At 38.7% G+C, this 18,872-nt stretch overlaps 1 non-coding gene across 1 annotated transcript; it reads left to right on the top strand.

Annotated features, from left to right (window-relative positions):
* Positions 1–15,406: 15,406 nt before the first annotated feature.
* On the top strand, positions 15,407–15,476 carry LOC115870259. Its single transcript, XR_004046626.1, has one exon. It is a non-coding gene; the product is annotated as a small nucleolar RNA SNORD2 (small nucleolar RNA).
* Positions 15,477–18,872: the final 3,396 nt, after the last annotated feature.

Here is an 18,872-nt window from a genome sequence, read left to right as displayed (position 1 = left end):
CTATTTCTCACCCACCAAATTTAGAGCATGTATGGAGTTCTTAATGAGAGAATATAAATATAATTTGTCCATTCTTTGCCAACTGGGAATTAGAAAATTCGCTTCTCAGGTTGTCTGCCTGTCTCTCCTTTTGCTTATTGCAGTAGTTCAGAGCGAGAGGTGACGTTGGCAGTTTTATGTGGATGTCAGGGGCTCGTGTGTGCTGTGGAAGTTTCTTGTGGTGGTAGAGGCCGCGCATATTGATGACCACCCTGCAATGCACAGGACTGTCCCCACAGCAAAGAACTGTCAGTCCCAAAGTCAATCGGATCGAGGTTGAAAAGTGTTCATAAACTCTCTCCAGCACTCCAGCACCTTCCTCCCCAACGCCCGTGCTCCAGTCATCCCTGTGCACATTTGTCTACATCCTCTGTACCCCACAAATCTCCCACCTCATTTTGAAATCTCAGCTAGCTTTTTTGGTGTTAATGGTACTCTTTTGTGTTGTCATCCTCTATACAATGTATATTCTATCCTTCTGAAGGCTAATGAATTCGCTATACCATACTGGATGATAACTCATGAAAATGGTACTTTCTATTACTAATATCTAGTACAATGTGTGGTATTTAGTAACTGCTCTGTATGATTTTGTTACATGAAATCAAGTTTACCTTTAGAAACAATGCTATGCATGGTGTTTGGGTTTAACTTACATAATATTATTTCCAACATTTCATATTAAATAAACAAACGGTATATGCTGGCCTGAAAATATAACTGTTAATAAAAATGAGGCACAACCTTTTGCAAGTACTGAGGCTGTTTGCATAATTATATATATCTATATAGTTCATATGGATAGTTAAAATACAATTGTGTTTTTGAAACAAGATATGATTGAATTTTTTTCCCAATAAGATAGACATTGTAATGAAGACATTGCAAAAGAGCATTTTAAATATATATGTCCAAATGAAAGTTTCACAATTACTTCAGTAAATATGTCCAAACGTTAATGACTGCTTATTTTTAATATGCTAAATCGCAATTGAATAGGGACAAACACACACCAGCCTTAGAGGGTGTAGGTTCCTTTAATGAAAGAACCGTGTCTATGTTTTCTTGCTTTCACTGAGTTAGGCTCTGGATAGAGTCAATAACAATAGAAAGGATGAAAACCCATCTGTACAGTAGAATAATGGGGTAGATTGGTTGATTTCTTGATTGTAAATACAGAACTACTATACAGATTAATTTTAACACTTTCAACAGTATGCTCTTTTCTTTTGCTATAAAGAGAAATTTGGTCATCATCAATCGTAGCTCTGGTTAATATAAGTGAATGTAAGCCCTCAATTTCGATAGATATCAGACTTACTTTAATAAAATTTAGATATTAAGAGCACAATTATAAACCTAGGAAGATCTATGGACTATTCCTGAGAAATCTTAGCAAGTTCCTTAAAGTGCTAAGCCTGAAGGTGACCTGTAAACTGGGAACAGTACTATGATCTACCTGCTATGATTGTTGTGCACGGCCCCCGGTGACATTGCTAAGAAAGCTGCTGAGTCAGTGTGGATCTGCTAGCCACAGATGGGAGGTTCACAGCCGTAAGATGCTCCATGAGAGAAAGATGGAGCCATTGGCTACTGTGAAGATGTCCAAACTTAGGAAATCTATACAGTGTAGCTATGAATCAGAATGTATTAGATACTCGTGGATGTGGTGTTTGCTGCATTTTGGTTATCGTACAGATAAAAGAAATGAGGCATGAAAAGAACTTAGCACACAGATGTATATGTTAATTCAATAGACAGTAGCTTTTACAAATATACAGCATTTGTGAGAGTACTCATAGTGGTACTACAGCAGTGGTAATGTGATGTGAACCTAAATATGTACCTAAACATTTCTATAACTTAAATAATATTTATTTTGAAATGATCCTAACAACAGCTTCTTTATGCATGCTCTCTCCACTGCAGCCCGCCTCCTTCAACACCCAAACAGTCAGTACCTCCCAGGCTTTATGAGCCAACGCGCATCTCTTCAATGAATTTTTTCTTCAATTAGTCTAATCCTCTTGGTCTTCTTTTCCCTACTTTTGTCCTTCTATTGCGTGTGGCATTCATTTTATCCCCCATCAATTTTTATGATGTTATTTGCTTGTTAGTTTGAAAGATTTTGAGGGCATGTTCCAAGCTTACACTTGTTTAAATAACATAGCACTCTATACTGCGATGGCTCACAAGATACCAACCCAGGTTTTTAAAAAAAGTATTTTATAGATAGAAAAGGCCATTCAATATGCAAATTTCTCATTAAACTAGAAGAACCCCATCTCTTTCATTGCCACTAATTCCACCAGGCCAGCATGCCAAACATGCCTTTTAGAATTGCATTTCTACTCAGCTGACCATAAAGGTAGTCCTAATAAATATGCTCTGAGTGAGGCTGAAACTAAGAGCTTTTCTAAGGACTATGGCTCTAACGGCTAAAATAGTCATGGATCAAATTATCCCAAGGTTTTTTGTTTTGATTGTATCCATTAATTTGATTTCCTGGAATAAGGCAATGATTGCACATGAAAATAGAACCCACTTACTCTTTTGTCTCCGAGGTCATCTAGAATCCATTGTTTTTCGTGAACATATTGGTAGCTGGATTTAATCAGAAATTGTGATGATAAGACTTTAATATTTTTCATTATTTTGAAATTAATTTTAAAATGATTGAGGCACAGTACTAATTTTACTTCTTAAGAAAATGGCATACATTTGACTGTATTTTGGATGAACTAGAATCAGCGTTGACCTAATGGCAACTCTTTCAGGGGTTTTGCCACCCTTTTATCAGGATACTGAAAAGTGAAGGGTTGAAAGCAAAAACAAAACAAAAAACAGCTTAAGATGAGCTTATGTAAAAATAGACAATCATTCTGTATTTACATATCGGATATTAACCAGAGAGTGTGGGTCCTTGATCTTGAAGTGGGAAGAGGGAGTGAGTCTCTCCTGCTGTAACACAAGCTGTATCTTTGGCCATCTGTATCTCCAAACAGAATGAGAAGAAAGTAAATATGCCTCCCCAAATCGTTTCTAAAACAAAGCAAAAAAGATAATCAATATCACTTATGACGAAAAGAAAAAAGAAAGAAACCAGAAAACAAAATCTAGCATAAGAGGAAAGGGTGCTGTTTTGTACTTCATTTGTCTTTGCTGCTGTTAACTGTCATCAAGAAAATTCTGACTCGTGCTCAGCCCATGTACGAGAGAACAAATATTTGCCTTGCCTTGTTCACTGTTCATGATCGTGGGTACCTTCAAATGCCCTGGGGCAGCCACTGCGCATTTTGAGTGCTCTTCAGCCTAGGTCACCCATTGCTTAGCATTGGATCAGGCAATCTTTGTTGTGACTCATCGAATTTCCCTTCGCTATTTTTAAGTCAGAAGTAGCTTTCCCAACCCTTCTTTGTGTCCCACTGTGGGAGATACAAGGAAACCTGTCCACTATGGGTGTCTTGGTGGCATTTGAAATATTAGCAGCAAAGCGTTCAGCGTTGTAGCAATATATGCACCACTACCATACAACAGACAGATTGGTGGTGGATACATCAGTTAGAAATCTGAAATATACCATTTTTAGCTAGAAAAAAATCCACTTTGGTTCAGGAGAAAAGATTTATTCAGCTAATCATAGGTTGAATATGCACTGATAGTGATATAGCTGGTAAAAAAAACCCATATCACCACCTTAGGCTAAATTAACAGATATTGTTAAGATAGCAGAAAAAAATGGTCCAATACATTCTAAATCATTAGATTGCATCGCTTGTGTTGCAAAGATTACTCTACATTTAAAAGTGAACATTGACAAAAGAGAGTCGTGTTAAAAATACAGTGAGGCTGGTGAAGAGTTAAAAAAACAATCATCACAGGAATAGTGAAAAATCCCAAGTATTTGGCCTAAAAGAAGAGAACGAAGAGCAGGTACCATAAATAAGTAATGTGGAACCATATAGTTATCATTCAATAAATATTTATTGACACCCTATGGAAAGCACCATGCTGATGAGATAAACTGAGAAAATAAAATAAATAAAAGTGTGCTTCATTCCTTTGCTAATTGTCTTCAAATCATAAAGAAGAGATAGACTTTATGCAATCAAATGAATAAAAATGTGGTAGTAAACAGTGATACGAAAGGAAAGCACGGGCTACAATAATAAATAGATAAACTGGTATATGAGGGGGTATCCCCCAATGGAAAACAGCTCGGCCGGACTGAGCTTTTGTGTATGCATTTTTCCTGCTAGGCAAGCATCAGGCAACTCTCTGAGTTAGTGCACTCAGTGGCGTTGCCTGCTCATGGTGAATGTTTTCGTGTAAGCAGCTTCACTCAAACCTCGGGGTTTTTTTGAGGGAGTAGGGTAGGGTTGGTAATTTAAGAGAACAGCGTGCAGCTATGAATTTTGTTTCCTGCTCAGGAAAAGCGCCGCAGAAACTGTTGTGATATTGAACATAGCTTACAAGGACAGCGCTACGGGAAAAACCTCAAGTGTACAAGTGGTTTTCTTGTTTCAAAAAGGTGAAATATCGTTTGATGACAAACCTCATTCTGAAAGTCTGTCAGCTTCTCAAATGGATGAAAATGTCAATGCATGTGGAGCTCGTTCTACCAGGCCAGACTGTTAATCAAGCTTTCTATTTAGAAGTTCTGAAAAGTTTGCATAACAGTGTGTGACAAAAACAGGCTTGATGTGTGGTACACAGGGGACTGGTTTTGTCACCACAACAATGCACCTGCTCAACCAGCCATCTCAGTACCCCAGTTTTTGGCAGAAAAACAAACCAAAGAAAACAGCACGCCTCTCTTGCCCCACACACCTTACTCACCTGACCTCGCTTTGTTTCTGTGAATGAAGAGGGACACGAAAGGACGGAGATTCGACTATGTAGAAGAGGTGAAGAAAAACGAGGAATAAAATAGACGAATACGTTAAGAAGACATGCTTCAATATGTAAACATACCTGTCAACATCTAAACAGATGAGCTTGGAAATGTTTCTGAGAATGGAATCACAGATGTGACAAATGTATCAATGTAATGAAGAGTACATTGAAAGTGATAAGGTTGTTTTGCACAAAAATTTAAAGGCATAGTTTTGAAAAAGAATCCATTTTTTGAGGGGGTGTTTCATATTTCAATTGGAATGAGCCTACAGTCAGAGAAGACTTCTCTCCACAAATAGTATTTAAATCAAATGAATACAGAGGTATGTGGGGGGGGGGTGGCGGCATTCATTTCAGGCAATGGAAATTGCATATGCAAAGTCTCTAAATCAAGAGCCCTAGGTGGAAAGGAGCTTGGTAAATTTGGGAATGAAAAAGAGAATACAAGGAAAAGAGAAGGATCAATGAGAAGGAGTCCTGTTGGTATAGTGGGCTACGCATGGAGCTGCCAAGCAAGCTCAATAGTTTAAAACCACCCACTGCTGTTCAGAACAAGGCAAGGCTGTCCATAGGATCAGTATGAGTCTGAATTGACTCAACGGTAGTGAGTGGTGTTAAGGAGAAGGAAATGAGATCCGACTGCTGTACCTCTTTGGATACACATTAAGGCCTCGGTGTGAAGTGTCAAAAGAAGGCTACCAAGGAATTTTAAATAGAAGAATAAGTTAAGAAGATATGCTTTAATATGTATACATACCTAGAGTTGTAATATTCATATAATTCTTCCTTTGTGTGATTAATGTGGAATGAGACTAGCGGTTCGAGAGCTACTTCAGGCAGGACCTAAGGAGACTACTTGTGGACATCAAATAATTTGCCCTCACATTTGAGAATGGGTTCTGAACTACATCTACCAAACTGGGATGGCACATCTATGAATTTTTCATCTTCAAGTGTCTCGTTGAGTTCAGGACATGTGGCCAGGTCAGCACCTCCAGTTCCATTGCTTCCAAAGTCATGGCTTGCTCGCCAGTGGTGACTAACATTTCATTAGCGAGGAAACACTACATCAGAAATTCAACTTCGGATGGGTGGGTTTTTTTGTTTGTTTGTTTGATTTTGTCTTTTATTGTCTCATATATTTTTGTATCATATATTTCATATACATTTTGTATCCTGTATATTTTCTCTCTCTTAGTTTTTTTGTTTTGTTTTTTAATACAGCAATTGTTTAGTAGACGTTCAATATGTTAAATAACAATAGTTTGGGTTTTTTTAATGCACCCAGAAATGTACCTTTGAATAAAAAAGATCAATTGTGTCCCCCAAAAGAGGGTGGTACTATTGTAGTAGCAGCACGACACAAGCATATTTAGGAGGCAATCTCAGCAGAATTTGTTGGTGGGTTGGATGTGATTGGGAAGAAGGAAATATGGCACCCTGGAAGTTCCCCATTTTGTGACAAGAGTAACAAGATGTATATTATCATACTTAAAGAGATATGAAATTCTCCTACAGAGGTCAAAGATTTTGCTTTTTTCACTGTAAGTTAGGAAACCTACTGTTAAAAACCTATAAACAAAATTGCTTTAAAGAAACCATAAATGAAATTTTGTATTGCTTGTGTGAATATTTGGTAAGCGGTCAGATAGAAGAAATAGCAGATTTAGTTTTGTGTTTTTCAAGAGAGTACATCTTGAATATAATATTAAAATGACAAGGTCAGTTTCTACTCAGTCTATTTTTATGAACTAAATTCCAAAAATCATGAACTGCCTTAGGAAGGGATAAGTTCCTCCTGAGTAGTTAGGCTAGTGTAGCAGATGTTTACCAGGATTATTTTCTGAAAGGTTTCTGTACTGTGTTAAAGACTCTTCCAACGTTATTATCTTCCATTCCAGATATCAAGTTTTAAAACGTTGAGAAAAAAACAGACGATTCTCATCTGGCTCACTGCTGGTGTTTAGTAAACCATTTCATGCTGATTGTTACTGGATAAGCACCGAACACCTTTGTACCAGAAGAGTCATTGATTGAGTCCAGCAGCCATTATACTAAAGCTTGCACCATTCCCCTCCCAGGTGACTAAAGGGCAGCACCCAACATGAGTGTTTGCAAAAGTTAAAGCCAGCAACCCTCCTTCAATATGATACTAAACTATGTCAGGCAACTATCATGAAGCTATCATGACTTGCTTTCTTGCTGTGCCTAAATTTAGCCTCTCTTGTCTTCCCATCCCAGCCCTCCCAGACAATTAATACCCACTGATTGGCATTGTCTGTTTCAAATGATATTCAATCCAGTTGTCATCCTTGCTCAACCCCATGACTCAATGCTCCCGAAAGCCTCTACCAACACAGACTCCACGGGGTCTGTTAGGCTGTGATGACTTCTTTGAGACCCAGAGCATCTCACTGAAAGTTTACACCACTTGCCAACCAAGCCAATCTCCTCTTCTCTCCCTGGTTTAATGCTTCTTTTACCCCCTTGAAAAAAAAACCTTTGGAGGCTGGAGAAGACTTTACAGTGTAGTCTATGTAAATATACACAGGTCACCCAATCACCACGTCATTACATGGTTTGCCATCATGTCCCGGTATGTGCGTCATTCTGCCTCAAATGTAAAGTGGGAGCAGGAATGGTCCGTAGCTCCAGAATTCTTGTGAGAGACACTGTGCTTAATCAGAATCAAATGTCGGAGGCAAAACATCCCAGCTCTCAGAAAAGAGGCTTATTTTTCTTTTCCAAAGAATTTAGTGTTGAGTGATAATTGTATGCTTTGTGATTGTGGTTCAGGAATAGTACCTATCACATTAGAGTTCAATTTTAATATATCTCAAGCTCTTTAATAAGACAGTCTGTTAAGACTGGGGCACTGACTGATTAATAAGTTGGTTCAAGTAGACTTTCACTCGGGTCTAAGGAATAAGTGCTCTGTCTAGTTGATAAATTTCCACACTAAACACAAACGTTGTTATTTGTCATATACTAACTGTTTTAATGGGCCATTCTTCATGATCTTGAACAACTATCAATTGATCTCTAGGCCTCAGATGTCGCCCTGCAATCAGGCTATGCTCAAAGAATCTGAGTTTAAGTGAACTACCATCCCAAAGAAGAAGGGGGGAAAATACATTAATTTGCTCGAGGGACAGAAATATATTAAGCACATTAATGAAGATGTGAGCACCATGCAGTGACTCAGGGTTGCTATTTTTCTCTGCAGTAGAAATACAGTAATCAATCTAGACAGTTATATCTTCAGATCCTCAGGTTTTAATAAAGGTAAGCTCTAGGAATTCTATTTAGACTTTCAGAACATTACATCGTGAACCATCAGAAATAATCAGATATGTTTTAAATCAGCTGGGAGATAAATTGATCGATTCCATACTTGTAAAACATAAACTCCAGAGGTAGCTTAATTTTCACATTCATCATTGGTGATTATTTTTCCAGTTCTTCCTGGCTTTAAAAACTGCATCAAACTCACATTTCCTTTCAGTAGACTGACAAGCCTAGACCACTTAATACAAATAGAATCCAAAATGCTTAGAAATGAAGTAAGTTGTTTTTTAAAGAGGTTCATGGGAAACACTTATGTCCTAAGGGTACAAAGGGATATGCCTACTTCTTTATCTGATGGTCTCCGGTGGCAACATTAGCACATCAATGTTTTATGCATTTCATACATAATGCGCCATGTGATTATAAAATCCAGACTGTAGTACTGAATTAAGTTTGCTGAGGATGGAATCGGGCTGGGCAAGGACATGTGCTCTTGAGAAACACCAGCCTGTTCCTTGATCGTCTAGGAGATCCGCAGAGGCCTTTCTTTTGGAAAGTGCGCAGAGACAGATCAGTTGTGATCCTAAAGGTTCACTCTCGGAACAGGTCTGCCCTAGAAAGAGTGCTTGGAACATCTGAGGGGAGAATGAAGACATCCTGTGCCCCAAACCAGGTTAAAGTGTAGCCATCGATCTGCAGCATAGGAGCCCTGGTGACACAATGGATAAAGCAGTCAGCTACTAACCAAAAAAAGTGGGTGGGTCTAATGTCCCCATCCCCTCCAAGGGAGAAAGGTGTAGCCATGCCGTCTCAAAACTATGGTAGGTTTGGAAGCCCTGTGTAGCAGCGTTCCCTGTCCTGTAGGGCTGATATGTGTCCCAATGGGCTGGATGGCCACAGGTGTGTCTCCGTTATCCAGAGCAGTCCCTGGCTGCTTGTAACGTGCGCCATAGAATTACAGTGACTCTAGGTCTTAAAAGGAATTTACACATTAGCCTTTATCATGGGACTTCCTTTGTGGGAGCATTTCTACTTAAAATCAATATCTCTAAAATAAACTTTAATAACATTTATTAATTTTAGCTATGTGGACCTTTCAAAAGTCAAAATCAAATATTTTTCTCTAGATTCTTCTTGGCATTTGAAGAAGCTTAGCTATAATCAAATGTCATGCCCTCTGTACGTTAAACGTTCATTATTATAGGACTTTGCACAGCCTATTTTAACTTCGAGAGAATTGGGAATCAATAATAAAGACTGTTTAAAATGTGTGGGTCATCGGCTACATGATCCCAGGACTGCGGACTGACCCGTTAAGTTGCTTCTTGAGCTATTCTCCTGATCAGTGTGAGATCTGAATAACCCAGGAAGCGGCTAGACAGCCCCATCTGATTCTAGATCATGGTAAACACACTCACTTTTGGAAACCATCTACTGGTGCAAAGGATGTGGGGGACAAAAGAGATTCCAAATTCAAATGCAATTTATAGAAGCCTATTTCATAAGTCTTCAAAAGGGCAGAGACACACAATCCATCCAGATGAGGGAGCCCCTGGGCATGACGCCATCATGGCATCGGAAGATTTACAGAGACCTCTTTGTTCAAATTGGACTTGAAAATACAACAGAAACTGTCAAAAGAGTATGATTGGAGGCAGATGAACACGCCAGCGTTGCAGGAATGGGACTATGAGTGGGATAAGAACATTATACTAGAAAGAAAATTTTGCAAGATTGGTTCAGGGTCCTCTAACCAAGGGAGTCAGAGACCCTAGTACATCGATTTCCATTAAGGGCACACTCAAGCAAGTCCCTAAAGACTAAACAGCTCCCCCTTGCACTGGCTAGGGGAGAGGTAGCACTCCACTTTCTAATACACTCTGCATATGGGAAAAGCTATTCATATTGCTGGTTAATCATCTAGTGGAGACTCAAAAATTGGATATAGGGCTTCTGTAGCCTCTGGAAACTTAGTGCTTAGAACGTAAAGTCTAATACACAAAGTTGACAAACACAGATGTTTAATGCTGCTTTACAGAAGAGACTGAGCTCCAATACTGCTTTAGAGAAAATCTCCAAGGAAAACTATCCTACCAATGATCAACAGTTTATGTGAAACAGCTGTGATCTTAATTGAGAGGAGGGTTAGTTTACATGTCACAATGGAAGGAAAGCTTTTGAAGATGACAAATATTAAAATCTTTATTTGCACCAGAAATTTATCAACAAAGCATAGAAAATATAGAATTTTTAACCCTTTGAAAAGGAAACTGGATTTCATCTTAAATCCCAGGCACTTGGAAAAGCCAAGGCACACTTTCTCCTACCAAAACAGTTAAAACATAAACCTTAGGCACTGCCATCTAATCGATTCTGACCCGCAGTGACCCCACAGGACAGGGTAGAATTGCTCCTATGAGTTTTTGAGACCGTAACACTTTAGAGGAGTAGAAAGTCGCATCTTTCTTCTGCAGAACAACTTGTGGTTTTGAACTGCTGAACTTGTGGTTAACGGTCCAATGTGTAAGAACTATGCCACAAACTAGTGCTTTTCCTAAATCTGGTTGTAAGTCAAATTTGCACGAGTCAAAACAGTTAAATATGAGTCTTACCTAATATCAGTCAATCAAATGTTTGTCTAAGTTTATAGCATATATAGTGTACTTGTCCAAGCATAAAAGTATTAAAGAAACACTTCCAGATACACTCAACCATCTTACCATTCATACCATTTACACCATTAACACAATAATACAGAAACCATTACTATCCTCATGCTTGCCCCTACATCGTATTCATTTGGTATTATGAATTATTGTGCATACCTCAAATTTTAACATGATGGGCTTTACATTATTAGTAACTGTGAATCGTATTTAAATTGAACATTCATAATATAAATACTGCCTATATTTGGGTCAATGTGAAATAGAAAGAAACTTATTATTCTAATTTATTTGCTCTTACATAAATAATAATGTTTTGGGTCAGCCCAGAAGCTTTTAAGATTCTAGTTGGTAATTGTCATAAGCTAATAAACTAGAACATCATGAGATTAAATAATATCAAAATATGAGTTTTCCTAATCACGTTAGTATCTCATCACCATGATGAGGATGACAACAAAATTCTCAAATAGGTTGAGGTTTTATAGATAAATGGGGTCAAAAGATAATCTCAAATACTGACTCGATGAGGATTAATTCAAGCAGATTTATAAAACTATCACATGCCACCGAGGGAAAAACATGTGATTACACTGTTACGTGTCCAGCATCTGCAGATCATAACCATTCAAAGGAAAGGGTAATCACACGTTTTGTATATTCACACATAAACGCCCTTCCTAATGGGATAGTCTGCCCCTGGGAAATGTACAAACAATGTTAAACTACTAGATTGGTTTTTCTAACTTTAAAACAACAAAATCTAACATACTTTTTGTGATCAAAGGGTTCTGGAGGATTAGTTAGCTGAAGAATTTGAATGTTTGTATGTCAGAAATTATCACTTAAAACTGGACTCTTTAAAATTTATTCAAATATATGGCTCTGTCCTATTATACTAGGCTACTATCATCTAAGGACACACAAGCTGTTAACACCTGGTGTACCTGATCACCACCACTCCTGGCTGCCAACAGATGTGTCAGTCAACTACAAATGTGCTCTAATTGTTTCCTGGAAAGAACGGCTTCACCCCTCTGGAGCGTGACATCTGCACCGTGTGGAAGTGCAAACTCGCGCTGAAGGTCTGTGTGCATTTGAGAAAACGTGAAGGTTGCTCTGAAGATACTTTTGAAGAATCAAAATGCACACTAATAAAAGCTATTGCTAACACTAATACCATGAACAATAGATTAATTTGGCCAATTAGTACATGCATGACTAAATCATCATTTCATGAATGCTGGATTGGCATCTAAAATGTATTTGTATGCCCCATAGAACCTGGCAAACTGTCTGCCTTCCAAAAATACTTGATGGTAAGTAGTATTTTACTTCATGTCTACATCAAATCAAAGCACCAAGTTGATGAAAAAGTAATTTGTGATTTTTAGATTTCATTAATTTTCTGTAATCATACGATTTCATTGCTTTAAATAGTCACGTAGTGGGTTTTTTTTTTAAGTTGTCTAATATGTTTTCTCCTGTTTGTTATTGTGAACCATCATCTTTGTCTCAATAGTTTTTTTGTCAAAGCAAAACAAACAAAATAAAAAAACCATGCATCACAACAGCACAATCCTCAACCTTTCATGGGGATGCCATAGGGGGAAAATAGAATTACATAAATGGAGTTCATCGATGAGAAGGCTCAATATCATGAAGATGTTGTTTCTCCCTAAATTAACCATAAAATTAATTTAAGTATAATAAAGTGCCAACAATTTTTTTTCTTGAAACTAAAATTTATATGGAGTAATAATTTTTTTTTAAGCCAAAATAATTCTGGGGAAGAATAAATTGGAAGAGGGATAATCTAGTGATTAACAAAACTAAATATGAAATAATAACAACCCACTCAGTGTAATATTGGTACAAGGATAAGCAAGTAGCCTGTGTGTGTGTGTGTGACAGTGCATATCACAGATGTAGCAGTATAAATTAATAAGACAGTATAGACTATTTAGTAGATTATACTGGGACAATTGGCTGTTAAGTGAGAAAATAGTGAGATGCTTACTTACACACCACACACAAACCCACACAGGTAAAATAAGATGGCTTGAATAATAGAAAATATGCAAAGTAATGCTGAAGAAAAATAACAGAGATTTCACCTTTGTGGGTAAGAAAGATGGTTTTGGAAATAATGTATACTACTAGCTAGGCTCTGAAATAATGGTAAAGTAAATTCTGGCCCTGGGGGGTAGGTTATTATTGCCCTGTATTTGGGCACCCTGGTATACGGACAGTAGATAGTTAGACAAAATACATCAAGTCAATGGCATGATAGACCAAGGCCTGCTCAACTTGGCATAATAACTGCCTCTACATTATATTTATTTCCTCCAAATAATTATTAGCATTAAATAAACAATATAGTTTATCCCCTTGCTAGTGGAAAATGATGTCTGACATTAAGGAAAGGTCAGGTATCATGAATGGAAACCACCACGAGCATTGCCTTTAAAAGTTATTGAATTAAGAGGCACATATATCTGACAAAGTATAGAAATCAAATGGCTTCCATGTTAGCAATGCCCTTTTGCATGCCATAGATTTATTGGCATTGACTAAATACTAAAAAAAATTGAAACTGTGAATGTTTTGTATGCATTATGGCATAAAACCTAATATCACTTCCCTGAAGATTATAGGAGAGTATTGTAACAGGGCAAATTCACCAGCTTAGTGAACCTCAGATTGGAATATAAATTAAACAAGGATATTTAATTTGGAACCATGCACACAAAAGAGCACACACAAATAATTACTTCTTTCAGGCAAATCACATCTTTTGAACTGTGTACAAGGTAAATCTACACTATACTCACATACTTACACCTAAACAACCTCTTTCTATGGACAAGGTCCCTTGTAGACAATATTGTGATGTGGCAAATGGATTCTGCAACTCACAGGGATGCTTACTGCTGTAGATGCCATAGTAGTAGATTTCCAGTTTGAAATGAGAAGAAAGAGGGGGAAAAATTGCTGTGCAATGCCATGTTTTTCGCTGAAGTGCAAAATCACAATCTAGATTTTCTATTCAGAGCTAACTGTCATGGGAACAATGAAAATAAACACATGCATTCAAGGTTGTAGAATATGTACTTGCACAAATTCATCTCTCTATTTTTTTCCAGATAGACAACATAATGCTTGCCCTTATTTCTGAATGCTTCCAGATTATTATAACTATATTTGATCAGTAAGAGATATATTTTTTATTTCTAAAGACTGAGAAAAGAGCAAATTCTAAGAATACAAGGGGGTACCCCAAAAATTGAATTTTTTTAAAAAGCTAAGTACTTAATTTTATTTTTACAAAATAAATTTATCACCTTTATCACTTTTGTCAAATCTGCAATTACACTCTTGGAAACATTTTTCAAATCATCTTTTGGATGATATCTCCCTTGTTTTTTCTTCATTCCTTCGACATCATCAAATTTCCGTCCTGTCATGTCCCTCTTCATTTGTGGAAACAAAAAGGTGTTGCATGAAAAGAGGTCACATGAGTCAGGTGCATAGGCAAGATAGGCATGCTGGGTTTTGCCAAAAATTGGTGCACTGAGATGGCTGGGTGAGCAGGTGCATTGTTGTGGTGACAAAACCAGTCCCTGTCTGCCACAAATCAGGCCTTTTTTGCCAAACACTGTTAGGCAATCTTTTCAGAATATCTAGAGAAAACTTGATTAACCATCTGACCTGGTGGAATGAACTCCAAATGCACTTAGTCAACATTTTCATCCATGTGGGCAATTGACAGATGTCCAGAATGAAGTTTGTCATCAATTGAAATTTAACCTTTTGTGAAACAAGAAAATTACTTGTACACTTGAGATTTTCCCATAGCACTGTCCTTGTAAGCTGTGTTCAACATCACAACCATTTCTGTAGCATTTTTCTTGAGCAGGAAACACAATTTAACAGACGAACACTGTTCTCTTAAATTGAGTGAAACTGCTTTGACCAGAGAGAACCTTCCCAGGCAATGGCACTGAGTGCACTAACTCAGAGCAAGTTGCTTGACGCTCGCCTAGGGGGAAAAATGCATACTATGAAAGTTCTGCTCGGCGGAGCTTTTTTCTGGTTTGTTTGTTTGTTTTTTGAGGGGGTACCCCTTGTATGCTTGTAAATTTCCATAAAGTCTTTCACATGCCAATCAAGTTGAGTCAGTACCTTCATGGGGACATACTGAATTTATATTTTCAGATTTAGTGGTCTACATGATCCAAGCATTTTACAAACATTAAGCTCAAAAATCGTTTTAGAAATAAAATTTAGTCCCAAGTAAATGTTCTTGGTTGACATTACTTGAGTGATTGTATGGTCTTTGAAATTTACACATGCTTGAAATATACCCCAAGTGCTGGAGTCCTCAGGACACATATCTAAAAGTATGGTGATAATACTTTTACACAAAATTTAACCAAATACCCGTAGCATAGGCACCATTTACTGTATTTTCTATAGTAACAGTTCAAAGCAAGACGGTTTTAAAAATAGGGACAGGGTGGAATGATAGCCATCATCTTTCGGGACTGAACCTGAAATGAAGAGAGCACTCATTGCTGATCACTTAATGATTGAAAAAAGGGGGGAAATAATAAATTAAATAGGGACAGGATTGAATTTCAAATGAAATTTTTAAAAAAAATCTTAGTTTGAGAATATTGTCTTTATTAAAAAGTATAGTGTGTCTCTAGTTTTTATGTATGTTTTCATTGATTTTACTTTGCTTTTGCATTCAGAGAAAAAGAAGCATCCTCTGATCAGACTATTCTATGATGAAATAAGCATAAAAATCATTCACTAGAAATAACTAGTTTCTGAAATGATCTTGACCCAACCCTTTGATTGTGTTGATTTTTCTAAGACCGACAACCTGCTGAATGTTTGCAGACATTATTCACCTCGTTGTAAAGTGAGGAGTTGGATGTAAGCGAAGATTGTGTTTATTAGACACATGTATATTTCATGTCTGTATTTTGACAAGGACACAAGCTACTTTGGGATGCTCACAAAGACAGCAAAGGCAACTATTTCTGGGGCTTCAGATAAATCCCAAACCTAGATTCTGTTTGGGGTGAGTTTAGGGTTTGAATAAGAATCTACAAGCATCCAGCCACTACCTATGGTACCCAGAGAGAAAGAAACAAACACGCATCATTTATGATCCTTCATTGCTCCTTGTCCATAGAATGCGCGCTGAAAAGAATGGAGAGGCAATTCTTTTTTCTCTTTCTCTTTTAGCGCCTAAGCCAGGACCAAGCCTTTTGTCCAGAGCTCTAGCTACCTTTCCGCTGGGCATCTCACATGCATTCTGAACCTTTCTATCTGAGAGGTCTCCAAACCAAAGGTGAAAAAAGAAGCCTAGCAAGACCTTTCAGGGTCTTGATGCAGGAGACTGGATTATTGCCAGGACCGTGTAAAAGAATACAAATGAGAAGCTTTGCCATTGACCACCGTCTTTACACAGCGAAGCATTGTTTCATGCAAGAGATTAGCTGTTGTGCAAGATACATTTTGTGCTTGCTCTCTAAGAGGGAGATTAAATTATTAGCAGGACATGGGCTTGCAATTGCCCAGATTCCAGTTACATTCCAGAAACTCATATTTTGTAAATTCCAGTCAGTCTCAGTTTCCCATCATTGGCCGTGACTGAACTGGGAAGAACTGGTTTAAAACCCTGCTTCCAGCCTCCTCACTGGGAACATTTACTTCCAGTTTCTATAAATACCTGACTTATTTCACCCTTCCTAGAGCCTGGCATAAGGATCATCTGAAATACAGTAGTTTATACTTTAACTATATAAAACCACAATCCAAGTCTGAAATGTACAAGGGTGAGAAAAACCAACATAGGATAGAGGAAAACTGCCCCTTTGAGTTTCCTAGACCATAAATCTGTAAAGAAACAGACACCCGTGTCTTGGAGTCATTAAGTTCACTGCCACTGAGTCAAGGCTGACTCATTGCAATCCCCTGTGGGTTTCCGAGACTGTAATTATTTACGGGAGTAGAAAGCCCAATCCTCCTGAGGAGCTGCTGCTGGTTTCAAACCGATGACCATACGGCTCACAGCCCAGTGCATAGCTATTACACATCAGGACTCCATTAGGAATGATTGGTGGGTTTAAATTGCCGATGTTAGACTTTGTAGGTCAATGCTTCTTACAAAATCACAGAAAATGTATTGAACAACAATATCATGTGCAGCTATTGTCTCTCAACATATCCTCCACCTAGGTGTGTGCAGTTCTCAAGGCAGAATTTCTTTCTCTGCCACCCTTCCCTGAAGAATTCTGCTCTCTTTGCGTTATGGTGTTGGAAAACAACAGTGTAAGCATTCTCAACAACCTGACTGTATTCCTTTGAGGTTCTTTGATTTGGGGGACACAAGGAAGTCCGAATGGGGTAAGATCATGGCTTTAGCTTGGTTGGCGTGAGGCTTTTCCATAAATCCCCATAGGATAGCCTTTGTGAACTTTTAGCAGGTGCATTGTCATGATGGGCCAAAAGTCTTTGGCCCAACCTTCCTACCTTTTTTCTCACCCAGGCAGTTTTCCATTTTCTTAGAACTCTGTGATCATCCAGTGCCATGTCAGAAACAGGAGCAGGGATCTCAAGCCCATCCAAAAAAGAAGAGACAGGAGTGAAACATGTGATTTTGGATCTCAAGATCCTTGAGCTAAATGTCCTGCATCCAGGAGTCAGAGAGGACACCAGAGTAGCAGCAAAGGAGTGGTGGCTGCAGAACCCGAGAGGTGGGTTTCCTTGCACAGGGAACAAACAAAGCTCGGTGCCTTCCAAGAGGAAGCTTGCTTGCAGATTATGGCGCCTCCAGGCATGTGCTGGGGGGGAGGGTGAGCTCTAGAACTGAGCTGGGGTGAGGCTTATTTGAGGTGGAGAGGAGTGCCTATCGGGCTTTTGTCACCCTGTAAGGGTGGCTGGGAGGAGAGGTCCAGAAAGAGCCGTGGCCACCACCATGACTGCAAAGAAGCACTCGACCAGAGAAGCTCTTTGTTGTGAGCATTTCTGATCCCGAATTGTAATCTGTCAATGTCCCTAATTAACCGAGGCTTATAATCATGGGTATTGTCTGTGAGTTCTGTGTAGCCACTGCAAATGATGATCAAGCCTAGCAGAGAAGGAGCATGCTGGGGAGAGATGCTCAGCGTCAGAAGTGGAAAAGAAAGTTGGATGGTACAGGCATGTCTTGCCTCTGCCTCTGCCTCATAGGCAGTAGCCTTGGGCTAATATTGAGTTGGATTTTTCCTTCCCCCGTTGTAAATTCAGAAAAAGTCAGACTGCCTCCATACCATTTGTCCACTTAACATCTACATACAGCTTTTATGATGTAGCCGAAGGTGCAGCAGGGAGAGAATGGTACAATTCCTGTTACAGAATGATGGTTAGTAGTCCAAGCTCTGGAAGAAGGTGAGCTGGGTTTCTATTTTGATTCCACTACTTGAAGGGTGCTCTCTGTTATAGGATTAAGGTGGTATGTAGCTTTAGAATCTATTAGATAATGGGACTAACCTAAACTCACCACCCTTGGTCTTCATGGCGATGTGGTATGCTAAAAGGCAAAACCACACTTCCATCAAGCCATTTGTCTGGGTATGAGAGTCAGGTCAGAGAGAAAGGGGAAAAGCCCAGAACTGTAAGAAGAGCACGTTCCAGACCCCTGTCTGCAGTGGCAGGGGCTGAGACCAGCACCAAGGCTGTGGGCCTGGGAGAGACAGGGCAACCGGTGAGCTACCTGTTCCGGAAGATCATGTGGCTGAGACTGAGGACCAGAGAGAGACTTTGGTCCTGGCGGAGGAGAGGTGTGACTGTGGACCAGTGCCTGCATCCCTGCTCTTTGCTGATCCTGACTTGGAGTAACCTATTACTATCCCTAGTAAACCTCCATACTTGTATTGTCCGTAGTACTGTGCGGCCATTGCAATGAGTAATAGAGCCCAGCGTAGT

This window comes from Echinops telfairi, unplaced genomic scaffold (genome assembly GCF_000313985.2).
Source record: "Echinops telfairi isolate 266 unplaced genomic scaffold, ASM31398v2 ScPeMD7_443;HRSCAF=831, whole genome shotgun sequence".
NCBI classification, from domain to species: domain Eukaryota; kingdom Metazoa; phylum Chordata; class Mammalia; order Afrosoricida; family Tenrecidae; genus Echinops; species Echinops telfairi.
This window is presented reverse-complemented; position numbering and strand designations above follow the sequence as displayed.